At 39.1% G+C, this 12627-nt stretch overlaps 1 protein-coding gene across 5 annotated transcripts in view; it reads left to right on the top strand.

Annotated features, from left to right (window-relative positions):
- The window catches only part of LOC100114333 (importin subunit beta-1), a 192297-nt gene that overhangs the window by 1583 nt on the left and 178087 nt on the right, over positions 1 to 12627 (top strand). Inside the window, exon 1 of one of the 5 annotated variants that reach the window (XM_032601306.1) lies at positions 830 to 1447. The exons of 3 other annotated variants lie outside the window; for them this stretch is intronic. The gene's annotated coding sequence lies outside the window, so the exon portion shown is untranslated. Of the gene's footprint in view, positions 1 to 829; positions 1448 to 12627 lie in introns of those variants that run through there. One more of the 5 variants, XM_032601307.1, reaches the window with a different exon arrangement.

Genomic DNA, 12627 nt, shown 5'->3' with positions numbered 1-12627 from the left:
TTCTGGCATACGCTCTGCATATGAAATATTTCCCACAAATATCTACAGTTTTTACATTTAGGGTAAAGGGGGGATAACTTGAACACTTTATAGTTATAACAGTGACATAAAAATATAAATTCAAATAACTGAGTTTTAAGAACTTGGTTTAAAGTAGATGTACACAAATTTTTAGCTCCCTAAACAGCTAGTATAAAAATCCGTTCACAATTTTAACAAAACATACAATTTATAAAATTGCCTCAGAGGTAGGGCAATATTATACACATTGAATTAAAGTACAGAATGGGGTGAAAACATTTATCAGAAAATTGTATACATAATGTTTTGCACTTTATTTTTTAATTTTTGTGCGTGCTGTGATGGAGATTAAGCTTCTATATCATATTCGTGACCCATGTTGCTATTATAGATCAGTCATACCTTATCACAGCTTGTGTGGCATTTGACAGTTTTTTTTTATCAAAGAGCATTTTTACTGATCTTTTTCAGTATTCACGAACCATTTTAAGCTATAATTAAAGTACTACAGGCATGTTAATAAAAAATGAATTACAAGCCCATATGTTAATTTATATGTTAATATTATGTACAGTATTGCCCCATACCTGATGTGCAAACTAGCTCCAAGGGTTTTAAAAAATTCAGTCGTCAGTATCTAACTTAAAAACTTATGTACAGCAACCGACTCAGTGTCAAAATCACCCTGTTAACATGTACTTAACACCATGGTTATGAATACATAACCATGGCTTTAAGAAAAGTCAGATTGTCCAAATTTTGGTTTTGGAGAGATATGATAGGTTACCGGCAAAGCGCATAATTATACTAATTGCAAATTCTCCCCATCAAAGCTACTAATTAGGCCTAAATTATTTAAAATTTTGTGATGGTAATGTGTCTGACCTTACATAATCAAATCTAGATACATCAGGTGTCAACCTTCTCATCTTAAGCAATAATTTAAAGATATCATTGTTGATTACAAGACTTGAAAATTGTAACCTGTTTGTTATAAATTTAAATCGTTGAATGTTCAAAAAACAGTCAAGATTACCTTTGCCTGTTAAATTAAAAATACTGTACCAGCGTTATCTATAAGTCTGTGCACATAAGAGAAGATAGTAAAATATGAAATTGATCCAGTACTAATTAGCTCCATCATTCCTTGATATTTATAGCATTTCTATTTTCAGATTAAGGAGATGTGGGGGCTAAAGCTTTCCAAACCCACAAGTATTTTGTATTTCAAATGCCAAAAAACGTCAAATTAACTTTTTTTTTAAAGAATAATTCATTAAACTTAATGTAATAGAACTGTGCTGTTTATTTTGATGTAAATTCAAATAATTTATTGGTACCATAAGTGGATTTAAGCGTGCCCTGTGCATGCTACATTTTAAGGTTAGAATTTTTTAATATAGCACCCTGAAAACAACCAATCGTGGTAAGTTTTTAGATATTAGCTACAGCACCATCATTAATCACTATCACATTTCTTAATTCATCAGAATTAACGAATCAATTTTCAGCTTCAATTTTCAGGTATCACTTTTTCAAAGAGCAAAATTGAAATACTACGTAGTTCTAAGGTCAGCACTGATATCTCATCAACACCTATTTATACCACTCTAACCTCTAAATTACAACTTTAATCTGAATTTTCGGCTCTCGTAGTATAAAATATCGTATGTAATGTGTGCATAAAGACTGCATTTTCAAAACTCGTTATAGCACTTGCCTTTGGCTTGTACTGTAAACTCTCGTTTTGAAAATGCAGTCTTTTTGTACCGTTGCATAATATACTATTGTATTTTAAAACATGTTGAAAAACCAAGGGTCCAATTTACAATATATTTCAGTAAAAGGAATTGTTAAATATCTCAGTCAAAAAGATCAATGTTGATTTCAGTCTGAAATTCGTGTTGATTTCACACTGATTCAATGCTGAATCTAGTTGAATTAACGTTGATTTATTTCGAAAACACAACGTGGATTCACCATTGAATTTGTACTAAATTCAGAATAAAATCAGCGTGTAATCCATAGTGAATTTCAGGGTTCAATCATGGATGGCCATCGATGTCTAGCCATTTTGACACTTACATTTATATCTCATAATGTAACATACATGGAAACCTATAGGTGGCGAATAGCCTGGAAGCTGGGTACCTTCCTGTGTGCACAGAGAGGTCTAGTCCAGTATTATTAAACAAATAATGATAGATAATGTAGGTTAATTTTTGGTTACTCTCTATTAGGTTTCCATGTATGTTACATTGTGAGATATTTATGTAAGTGTCAAAATGGCTAAGGTCAAGTCATTTGTTTACGAATCAAAAGGTCTAGGGTTCGAGCCCAGTTCTTGGCGATATTTTTTTGACAATTATTCATTTCAACTCTGATTGAATCCTGAAATCCAGCATTAATTGCACGCTCATTTCATCCTGAATTCAGTACGAATTTGACGTTGAATCCGCGTTGCGTTTTCGGAATAAATCAACGGTAACTCAACGTAGATTCAGCATTGAATCAGTGTGAAATCAACATAAATTTCAGACTGAAATCAATATTGAAATCAGCATTGAATCAACGTTGATCTTTTTGACGGGGATACTACACACCACACGGTCTTAGTTTTTCGTTACACACTTTATAGTCCGAGCGCTGGTTCTATCTGAGTGTAAATTTCGAGCTCCCCTCAGTACCTTGGAGTTTCTCTATGTTTTTTGGGATGCTGAATCGAAATTTGTTGGTTACGAAGCCCGAAACTCGTCAGTTTTTTTTTTATAAACAAATTAATGATTTGCAATAAACAAATAATGGTTATTTGCAGTTGAAAAAAAATTAAGTTACATTATTTAGGTATTTTTGAATCGAAAGTGCTCCTACAACTTTTTTCGTAAAACGCATACTTTTAGAGTTAAAAATTCTTGAATTTTTAGATTTCACGAGAGTGAACGGGAAAAACAGCTCGAAAAATCGCAGCAAATCGTATTTTGTGAAAACTTTATTTATTTTTAACTCAAAAAGTATGCGTTTTACGAAAAAAGTTGTAAGAGCACTTTCGATTCAAAAATGCCTAAATAATGTAACTTAATTTTTTTCAACTGCGAATAACCATTATTTGTTTATTGCAAATCAGTAATTTGTTTATAAAAAAAAAAACTAACGGGTTTCGGGCTTCATAACCAATAAATTTCGATTCAGCATCCCAAAAAACATAGGAAAACTCCAAGTTACTCGAAATTTACACTCAGATGGCATCAGCGCCCGGACTATTATTTTAAAAGTATTATGGACCAGAAAAACAGTGATTTTAGCTTCCACGTCTTCTTAATATCTAATTACTATTCAATATGGTTACAACCATGAGAATATTTGATTACAATAGATGTATCTACATTTAATTAATGAATACAGGCATAATGTTGGAAGTGGGTCGGTTAGGTACTTAAAAATTGATTATATTTATAGGTACTTAAATATTGATATTCTAAAGAAATTAATTATGGAAACCCTAGTGGAAATGGAAATTGTGCTAGAGTGAGCCAAACTGTGCCATGTTGTACTGCACTCATGCCATTTTGGACATATCGCACGAATTGGCACAGTTTGGCACATTTTGGCACAGTCTGGCACAGCGTGGAACAGTGCGGCCTCAATGTACCAAATTTTTGAAATAATAAAAAGATTTTTTACGAGTTGTGTAGGAATTCTGGACCAGTCTGGCATATATTGACACAGTTTCCCAGATAACATCGCGTGTCGGGCATTTTGGGGTCACGCATGCTGGCCGCTCGTGCCGTCATTGTGACGTCCCCAAGACATCTTTCGTTGGAATTTTCAACAATTTTTTTTTCCTGCCATTCGAGAAGTCATAATGTTGACATTTTGGCGGCACAGCGTGCCAGCACGCGTGCTCACATTGCGACGGCACGAAACTTTGTCAGAATGACAGCCATGAGTGCCCGGCTGTATGACACCGGCACGAACGAAGGCAAAATGTCGTCAGTTTGCGATCACGCCGTGTTGGCACTCATGGCAGCATTATGACGACATTTTGAGGAGCTACCTGACGGCATTGTGCCGTCGACCCGTGTTCAAAATTTATTAATATTTGGCGCTGTCAGAGTGCTAGCAGAATGCTTGCTGGGAGTGCTGCTCGCCATGACAGCATTCTGTCGGAACGAAATTCCCGCAGAATGCTGGCTTTGTTGGCTGCGAAACTTAGAAAATTTTCAGCCGCACAATTCACAAAATAAGGCTTTTCAATGTATTATATTTTAAGGCTGTTGATTTTGTTAATTTGGGCTATTATTTATCCACCGGACTTTATTCGTTGTCAATTTTTACTAATCATATTATTATGACTACTCTTTTATAACTACCGAATTTATAGCAGCCTACCGGTTTCACGCCTATACACGAAATAAGCGGCGAATATCGATGTTGTTATCGCGTTGATAATAATTCTGGTTATTGTTTATTTAACTTGCAACTTTATTAACATCAACAGCTGCTCGCAGTATATAAGGACACAATTGTCCATGACTTGTAACAAGTGTTCGTGGTCGAGTGGTAAAGCGCCAGCCTGCTAACCGAAAGGTTCAGGGTTCGATCCTCGCTCGGGTATAATTTTTTTCTTTTTTCTTAATTTAAGTGCCGGCACGATGCTGGCACCGCGTGCCAGCATTGTGCTGAGCACAATGCCGTTATTTCCGTGTCCCGGAGCAGGGGTACCTGGACGTCACGCGTGGCCCATTCCAAGCAGTCTCGGTGCCGTCATTCGGCCGACATCATGTTATCGGGGTTAGAATAGTATGGCACGACCTGACATAATACGGCATAGTTTGGCACAGTTAGGCACAGTTTGTCACAGCTTGACATTCCTACTGAAAAAAGCAGATGACAATTAACTGATTATTAGCTGATAATCTGCTGATAATCATGCCAAAACGTCAGCTGATTATCAGGTAATATCAGCTGAATATTTTTATTGATGCTGATAGTTACAAAAATGCGTTTGTATGAAATGAAATGATAAATAATCAGCTGATTATCAGGTGATAATCATCAAAAAAATTTTGAACTTCAGTATATTTTTTCGAAGTAGTTTAAAATTCATACAATTTATAAAATATATAATGAGGGCCTAGTACGGTGTTATCATCCTGATGATAACACCAAAACATCGGCTTTGAGCTACAAAATTTTTATTTTTCAATAATTTGATTTAAACAAAAAATTTTTTAAATATTAGTCTTAGTCTTAGTATGTTTGGCGAAGGTGAGCTGCGGCGGCCCCTGCACGGGGACGTGCCGGTCGAGCACGCTTTATACGCTCGTTTGTCCTTGGCACTCTTTGTGTGCTTGGACCGGTTGTATAGCCGCCTTACTATCTTCCTGCGTTTCTCTAGTGACTTATTCCACCAGGGAGCGCCCTTCGATGGCCTCTTCGGCCTAAGTTCACAATTGTTCTCGTAAGAACTTATTATTATGTCCCTTCGGATCCTACTGCGGTGATCGATGTTCTCCGCCGTCCCGTACGTGACAGGGAAGCGACTGATCTTAGCCCTAAGTTCTTCTCTGTATCCTACTTAGTTTGTTTTCCTAGGGTTCCTTATGAGTTGATCGAGCGCACTTTGTCCATCAAGTCTGAACACGATATGTTGATGGTCTGACATGGAGACTTATTCCGACACTCTCCAGTCCTTAACCTCGGACCACACGTTCCTGGAGGCCAGGATGATGTCTTTGACCTCCTCCCTTACGGCATTCCGGAACGTGGGTCTGTTGCCCGTATTGAGAAAGTCCATGTTCGTTGCTGCTAGGAACTCCAATAGACTTTCTCCTCTAGAATTGCAGTCTGTGCTGCCTCATCATGTGTAATGTGCGTTTGCGTCACAACCCATTATAAGCTTAGTGCCTTCGGCTTCGCATTCTCTAATCAATGCGACCATTTCCTCTTCCTCATAAGAAAATTATGCAGCGGCAATCATAATGACTTTCCGTTCATCTTCGATACCCATAGCTTACTCTAGCTATATATAGATCCCTTGAGCAGTACTTTGGCACCGTCTCTACCTGAAGACCCCTGGCAATAAGGCACATTCTAGTCGAAACGGGACTGCTGCTGATTAGTATACCTATTCTGTTTAAACCTGCGATTTTGCCGTTGTGAATCCAAGGTTCTTGGATTACGCATATATCTGTACGCACCCCTGCCATACGTCTAGCCAGAAAGGCCGAGGCACTCTTGGAATGGTGAAGATTAATCTGCGTGAACTCTATGGTGGTGTCTGGTACAGATCCGGCCCCATTCATATTGTTCACGCTCTTACGTTGCCCCCGATCAGTCATCTTGTTCGAAAGCACCGCTACCCACATCTACCTCTGTGTTTGCCGTATTAAGGCCGGAATTGACCTCCATGACCTCTACTCCTGCCTGTCCCGGCTCTTCCTCTGTCTTTTCCTTGAACGGGACGATATGCGCCCTGCCGCCTCCACAGAAAGGCCTAAAGTCGAGGGCCTTCGGTGGTTCGACCTCAGTCCTTTCTAGCAGCGCCCGAATGGCCGTCTCCTCCTTCTCTTTACCCTCGGTGCCCAACGTCACCGTTTTGGTTTCGGTGACCATCGAGGAGTCCGGTGTAAATGTGGTGTTCTGCCTTTTCAAGCGCTTCACCACGACCTCCGGAGTATGCACTCCGGGGGCGTAGATCATCGCTCTGACCAGCTTCTGGAGGTCTCCCATCTTAATAGCCTTGAGTTGGTTGCCCTCCCCACACGACCATTTAGTGGCATTGCTAAGTAACTACTCCTTGTCCTTTTGGTCCTTGCAGTGGAAGATCTGTGCACCCCTCTGGAACTAATTGTCCAAGAAACTTGGAAAATAGCTTCCGTCCGGGGCGTCATCTCCCCCTCCACGGCCTCCAGGACCTTCTTTCCCTGGTCCTCGTCAAGGTGCTCTTCCGGGTGCATGACCGGAACGATGGCCACCTTTAAGTCAGTGGCCACCGCTCGGCTGTAACTCTTTAGAGCGTCCCCAACCGACCTCTTTTTAAGCTCCCTAGGGGTGGAGCTGTCAGAATGCTGTCTTTTGGGTGCGCTCGTAAGAGTCCCAGCCTGAGACCCCCCAGGAGCGCCCTCCAGACGCTTCGTCCTTAGCTTTGCCCCCGAGGCTAGATTCCTTTTTGCGTGCCTGTTTCTTTTCTTTTCCTTAGTATTTTCTGTTCCCGAGTAGTCACCGGTATTTGCCGATGGGGTGGACCCCGCAGCCGCCCAATGATTCTCCTCGGAACTTTTACCGGTATTTACCGCCTTGACGACAGCCGTCCGGTCTTTCAAAATACCGCCCGTGAAGACTTGGCTTGAGCTGGGAAGCTCCTTTGTTGCTGGCACTTTTGCAACCGTTTCCTGTGTTTTATTCAATTCTATTTTCATTTGAATATTTGGCGGGTGTGTTAGCGTGTGTAGACCTAGCTCCACCCCCGCATCCCGGATCAGTCAGTCCCCCAGAAAGCCACTCACCGCGGAAAAGCCAACCCCGACAACCGTGGCCTCAGCAGCCCCCCCCCCCCCCCCCCCGACCCAACATGGCCCTATCCTGACACCAACCGGCACTGTTAGGTTAGGCGGGATTTTTCGTGGGCTGATAGGGCAGCCAGGTCATGCTGGTTAGGCTGACCCGGGCCCCTGTACTATCCGACGGCCTAGGAGCGCCAGACAACCTAGTTTTCCTACAGTACCCTCAGATCGACGCAGTCAGCCCTCCTCGAGTGACCCCGGTAGGCAGACGTACCCGGGGGCAGCTTGGGGGTCGGCAGTGTGGGTGTTGATGTGTAACATGTGTGTTCATAAGTTGTGTTTCCCAACCGGCACTACCGCCATCGCCTGGTTGGGAGATTGCTCCTAGCCTCTATACTCTAAACCTAAAGTTGAAGTTGAACTATCAGCTTAAATAAAAATATTAAACTGATATCACCTGATAATCAGCTGATGTTTTGGCATGGTTACCAACAGATTATCAGTTAATAATCAGTTGATTGTCATCTGCTTTTTTTCAATAGGAATAGTGTTGCTATGGCACATCCTTATTGTTTGTAAACGTTGGAAATTAATCACGACCGAATTTGTAGAGGCGCCGGGTCACGATCACTCTACTTAACCTTACGCGTGTCCGGCTTTACGAGACTCTCTCACTCGGGGAGATTCGGCTACAGGAAGAAACTTTACACTCGAAACGCGCTCTTGATTATGTAAATAATATTTATTCAAACACTAGGCGATCTGTTCACTCAACTGGCAGATATTCTTAAAAGCTCGCGACGACTCGGAAATTATTCGCACGGGTCCCGCACTTGATTTGGCTATATGGCTGAGATTCCGACTATAACTCTCCGAAAAGTCAATAATTACCTTTCTAAACGCAGACTCAACACCTCTTCCTCTTGTACTGATGCTGTCTCGTTTCCTAGAAATCAGGCACGAAAAATGGCTCTACTCTACTCTCTAAAGAAAAACTCACAAAACGTCTGACTCTTAACTAAGGCTTCGAAACGGCAGGTTGCTAATCGTCCTCGATCTCCTAGATAAGTAAGCGAGTTTGCTCAACGCCTTGCGGCACGAAGCCTTGTATACAAAAGGGTGCGCATGCGTAGTACATACTTTAATATTTATGTCGCATTTTACAGAACTCCCGACAAATACCTTTAAACCCAAATTCACTCTAACACATCAGCATCAAATTCTCTCTCGGTATACACTTCTTTCGGCGAGTTTTACAAGTCGTTTTACATCTTTCAGTTAATCTCACACGATGCGATGTCTCATACATACTATCTATGGTCTATGGTAAGTCTAACATTATCAACAAGTCGCTCTGCCTGTTTAACATCTTTTTAATGTGTTTTCTCACTCGATTGAGTGATTATTCGCAGCGAGAAGGATCCTCTAACCGGCTCGCACGCTAGCGCTAAAAAAAAATCACGGCTTCTCGTGTGTTTTACGAGCCTGGAGGATTTTTTTCGCAAGCTGGCGATAACATAACCTCATCTCAACCACTGAACGACTGCTGACGGCGAAGATACTTATGGCTGTTCCATCAGGAGGACATAACATCAGTGTTCAACATCGCTAAAAAGGAAAAAAGGAAAATCACGTTTCTGTGATCATCAGCTCCAAATTCCACCGAACCGAGGTCTTCTTCAGAAATGTTTTGAGGTTAGAAACATATAGCTCTATCTCTCTCTAAAGAGCGCGAGATCAGTTGTCACCGTCGCTGCGCGTCTAGTACCAATTTTCGCCACCAGAGTGCAACACCATCGACTCTGGAAAAACGTTGGTACCTATGACTGATCGGCCATGGTGATTTTGGTGCGTGTCTCAGGAATCTGCTAGAGCGGGAGTTTTGAAAATTGAAAAAGGAAGGAAGGTTTCTTTCTTTTCTCTCGAAAATTTTGATAAGCATTACAAGCTGAAAAAACACATACGTCCTCACATGCCAAAATGGCGCCGGGCCGAAACAAGCCTCCTGACAAGTGTCGCAGTAATTTTGCATGTTGCAAACAAAAACCTGCAACAACAGCAGTGTGCGTGATCTGTGATGAGGCATATCACCTTAGCTGCCTTAAGAACAAGAATGAAAACTTTAAATTCATTGGTAATAACCTTATAGTATGCTCTGAACACAGTGATCGGAACATAACCTCAAAAATTGATGAGGATGTCCTGAGTGAGTCGGTATCACTTTTAATTGCACAGATTAAACTAAAAAAATCAGAAGATGTGAGGAATGACCTTCTGGCAGAAACTAGTAACAAGACTCAAGACTTGCAAGAAACTGATTCCATAGATGAAAGTGATCTTGAACTGCTGAAAACGGAAAACATGCTGTTAAGGAGATTAGTTAGTGAATTAACTGAGAAAAATGACCTCCTAAAAGAAAAATTACAAAACACCAGAAGTAAAACTGACAACAATGTCCTTACATACTCAGATGCCATGAAGTACTCTAGACCAATCCATAAAAAAATTCCTAAAATATCCGTAAGAAAAAACAACAACAGTAATATAGATGTTATGAAGTCAGTTATTGAATGTCTAACAGCTGAAAAAAACATCCAAACAAAGAACATCTACGTAAATAAAAATGAAGAAGTCATTATAAGCTGTCTTAATGAGAATAGTGCGGTATTGACAGAGACAGTACTAAAGGAAAAACTAGAGGACAAATGTGATGTTATGAAAAATGAACTCAACAACCCGAAAATTAAGATAGTAGGTATAGATAATCACGCAAATATGGACATCAAGGATATTGAAAAGGACATAAACGAAAGGAACTTCAGTTATTTTGAAAAGGGAGGACAAGTCCTACATATGTATAAGAATAATTATAATAGCTTGAGTACGGTCATAATGGAAGTCCCAGCTGGCATCTACAAGCATATAAGAGAAAATAATAACAAAGTTTTTGTTGGATATCAGCAATGCAAAGCCTATGATTTGGTTAACGTTTGCCCGTGTTTCAAGTGCGGTAGATTTGGACACAGTGCCAGGAAATGCCAAAATGAGTTTCTGTGTTTGAAATGTTCCGGGAAGCATAATACGTGTAATTGTGATAAAGATTATGCTAAATGCATTAACTGTCATTATAGTAACACAAAATACAAGTCAAAGTTAGACACAAAACATCATACTTATGACTCTAACTTGTGCAGCATCTTGAAAAAGAAAATTGACAGATATATTGACTCTATTGATTACCCGATAAAACCTACTCTACCTGAAACTGAATCGATCTATCACAGCATAAAATTGGCAAACAGGCGTAAAGTATCCACAGAGGCTAATAATGTCGTAGATAGTGAACAACAGGAAAATGACACTCCACGCAACAAAACAAAGCCAGAAACTGAACACAACAGAAGACCAATCACAAGACGTGATCCACAAATTCCACTGAACCATCTAAAACCGCAATCCTCTGCATTGTCACCAGCCAACAAGAGTGATAAAAACAAGATCAAGAAATAGGTAAAAATGGATATTTTTGATTATTTGGATAGGTTTCAAAATGAATCGATGCAAAAAGAACGGACATGTGGTAATATTGAAAATTTTAACAAAGCTATAAACAATAAGAAGGACTTTATCATGCATGTAAACATTCGTAGTATGAATGCAAATTTTGATAAGCTGAAAATTTTAATAGAAAGTTTAGCTATCAAACCAGCGATTGTGATATGTTCAGAAGCTTTTGATCAAGTTAATTATAATTTCTATCAACTGAATGGTTCAGATTATGAATATAAAACTTATTATAACGAAAGTAGGATAAACAGGAATGATGGAGTCTTTGTTTTTATCAATAGCAATCTAGTCCAAAATACCAAAGTCATTGAAGCAGGGAGAATTAAAATAATAAATACTAGAATAACCTTAAATGATAAAAGCGGTCTTGAAATATCAGCCATGTATAGGTCACATGGGATACCGAAAACAGAATTTATACTAGATCTTAATAAGTACTTAATTTATAAAAAAAATGTAAAGAATCACTTAGTCATAGGTGATTTTAATATTGACCTGCTAGACTGTGATCATTATAGCCAAGATTTTCTATGTAACTTCCTTGATAAGGGATTTATTCAGGGTTTTGTTGGTATTACAAAGCCAGCTATCGGTAGAGCTAAAGGATCATGTATCGACAACATTTTCATTAAATCTCACAACATTAACACAGCCACATACAAGCTTAAGCATGATCTAACGGATCATTACCCGATTATCATAGCTGTAAATAAGCTAAAGACAGTAACTAAAGAACCGTATGTTTTCTTAAACTACAAAAAAATAATAAATAACGCTAATTCAAGAAACTGGGATGAAATTAGTTCGATACCTGATCCAAACTTGGCTGTAGAAAAATTGTTAAATGAAATCAAGCAATGCGTAGAATTGTCAAAAACAACAAAAAAGGCTAATAGACAAAATGGTAGAAAAAACTGGATTACCGGCGCAATAATAAGATCATGTGAAACCAAAGAATTTTTGTATAATTTGTGGCAACTAGATGTGCAGAATAAACAGCTTAAAATACAGTATAAAACCTACTCTAAAATCTTGGATAAGGTAATTACCGATGCCAAAATGAAATATGAATTGAATCTAGTGCAGAATAATTACAACAACCCATAAAAACTATGGGAAATAATAAATACAAAAATCGGTAAAGTTAAAAAATCTAATGATGCCATAAATTATATAAAGGTTAATGATAGGAAAATTACAGACAAAGTCGAAATAGCTCAAAATATGAATACTTTCTTCTGCGAAATTGGGAGAAAATTAAGTGCAAATATCGTGAAACCTGTCAACGCAGAACTTAGGCTACCTGACATGAATCCTATGTCGATTTTCTTAAAGCCAACCAGTATGGCTGAAATAATAAGTATAATCAATACGCTAAAACTGAAAAATGGGGGATTTGATAAGATAAATGCCAAGACTTTAAAATTGCTATGTAATCATATAGCAGGTCCTCTGACCCATATTTTCAATAAGTGTATTGAAAAAGCGGTATGGCCTGATGCTCTAAAGAGTGCTGAAGTACTGCCGATTTATA

The sequence above is a fragment of the Nasonia vitripennis genome (genome assembly GCF_009193385.2).
Source record: "Nasonia vitripennis strain AsymCx chromosome 1 unlocalized genomic scaffold, Nvit_psr_1.1 chr1_random0005, whole genome shotgun sequence".
NCBI classification, from domain to species: Eukaryota; Metazoa; Arthropoda; class Insecta; order Hymenoptera; family Pteromalidae; genus Nasonia; species Nasonia vitripennis.
This window is presented reverse-complemented; position numbering and strand designations above follow the sequence as displayed.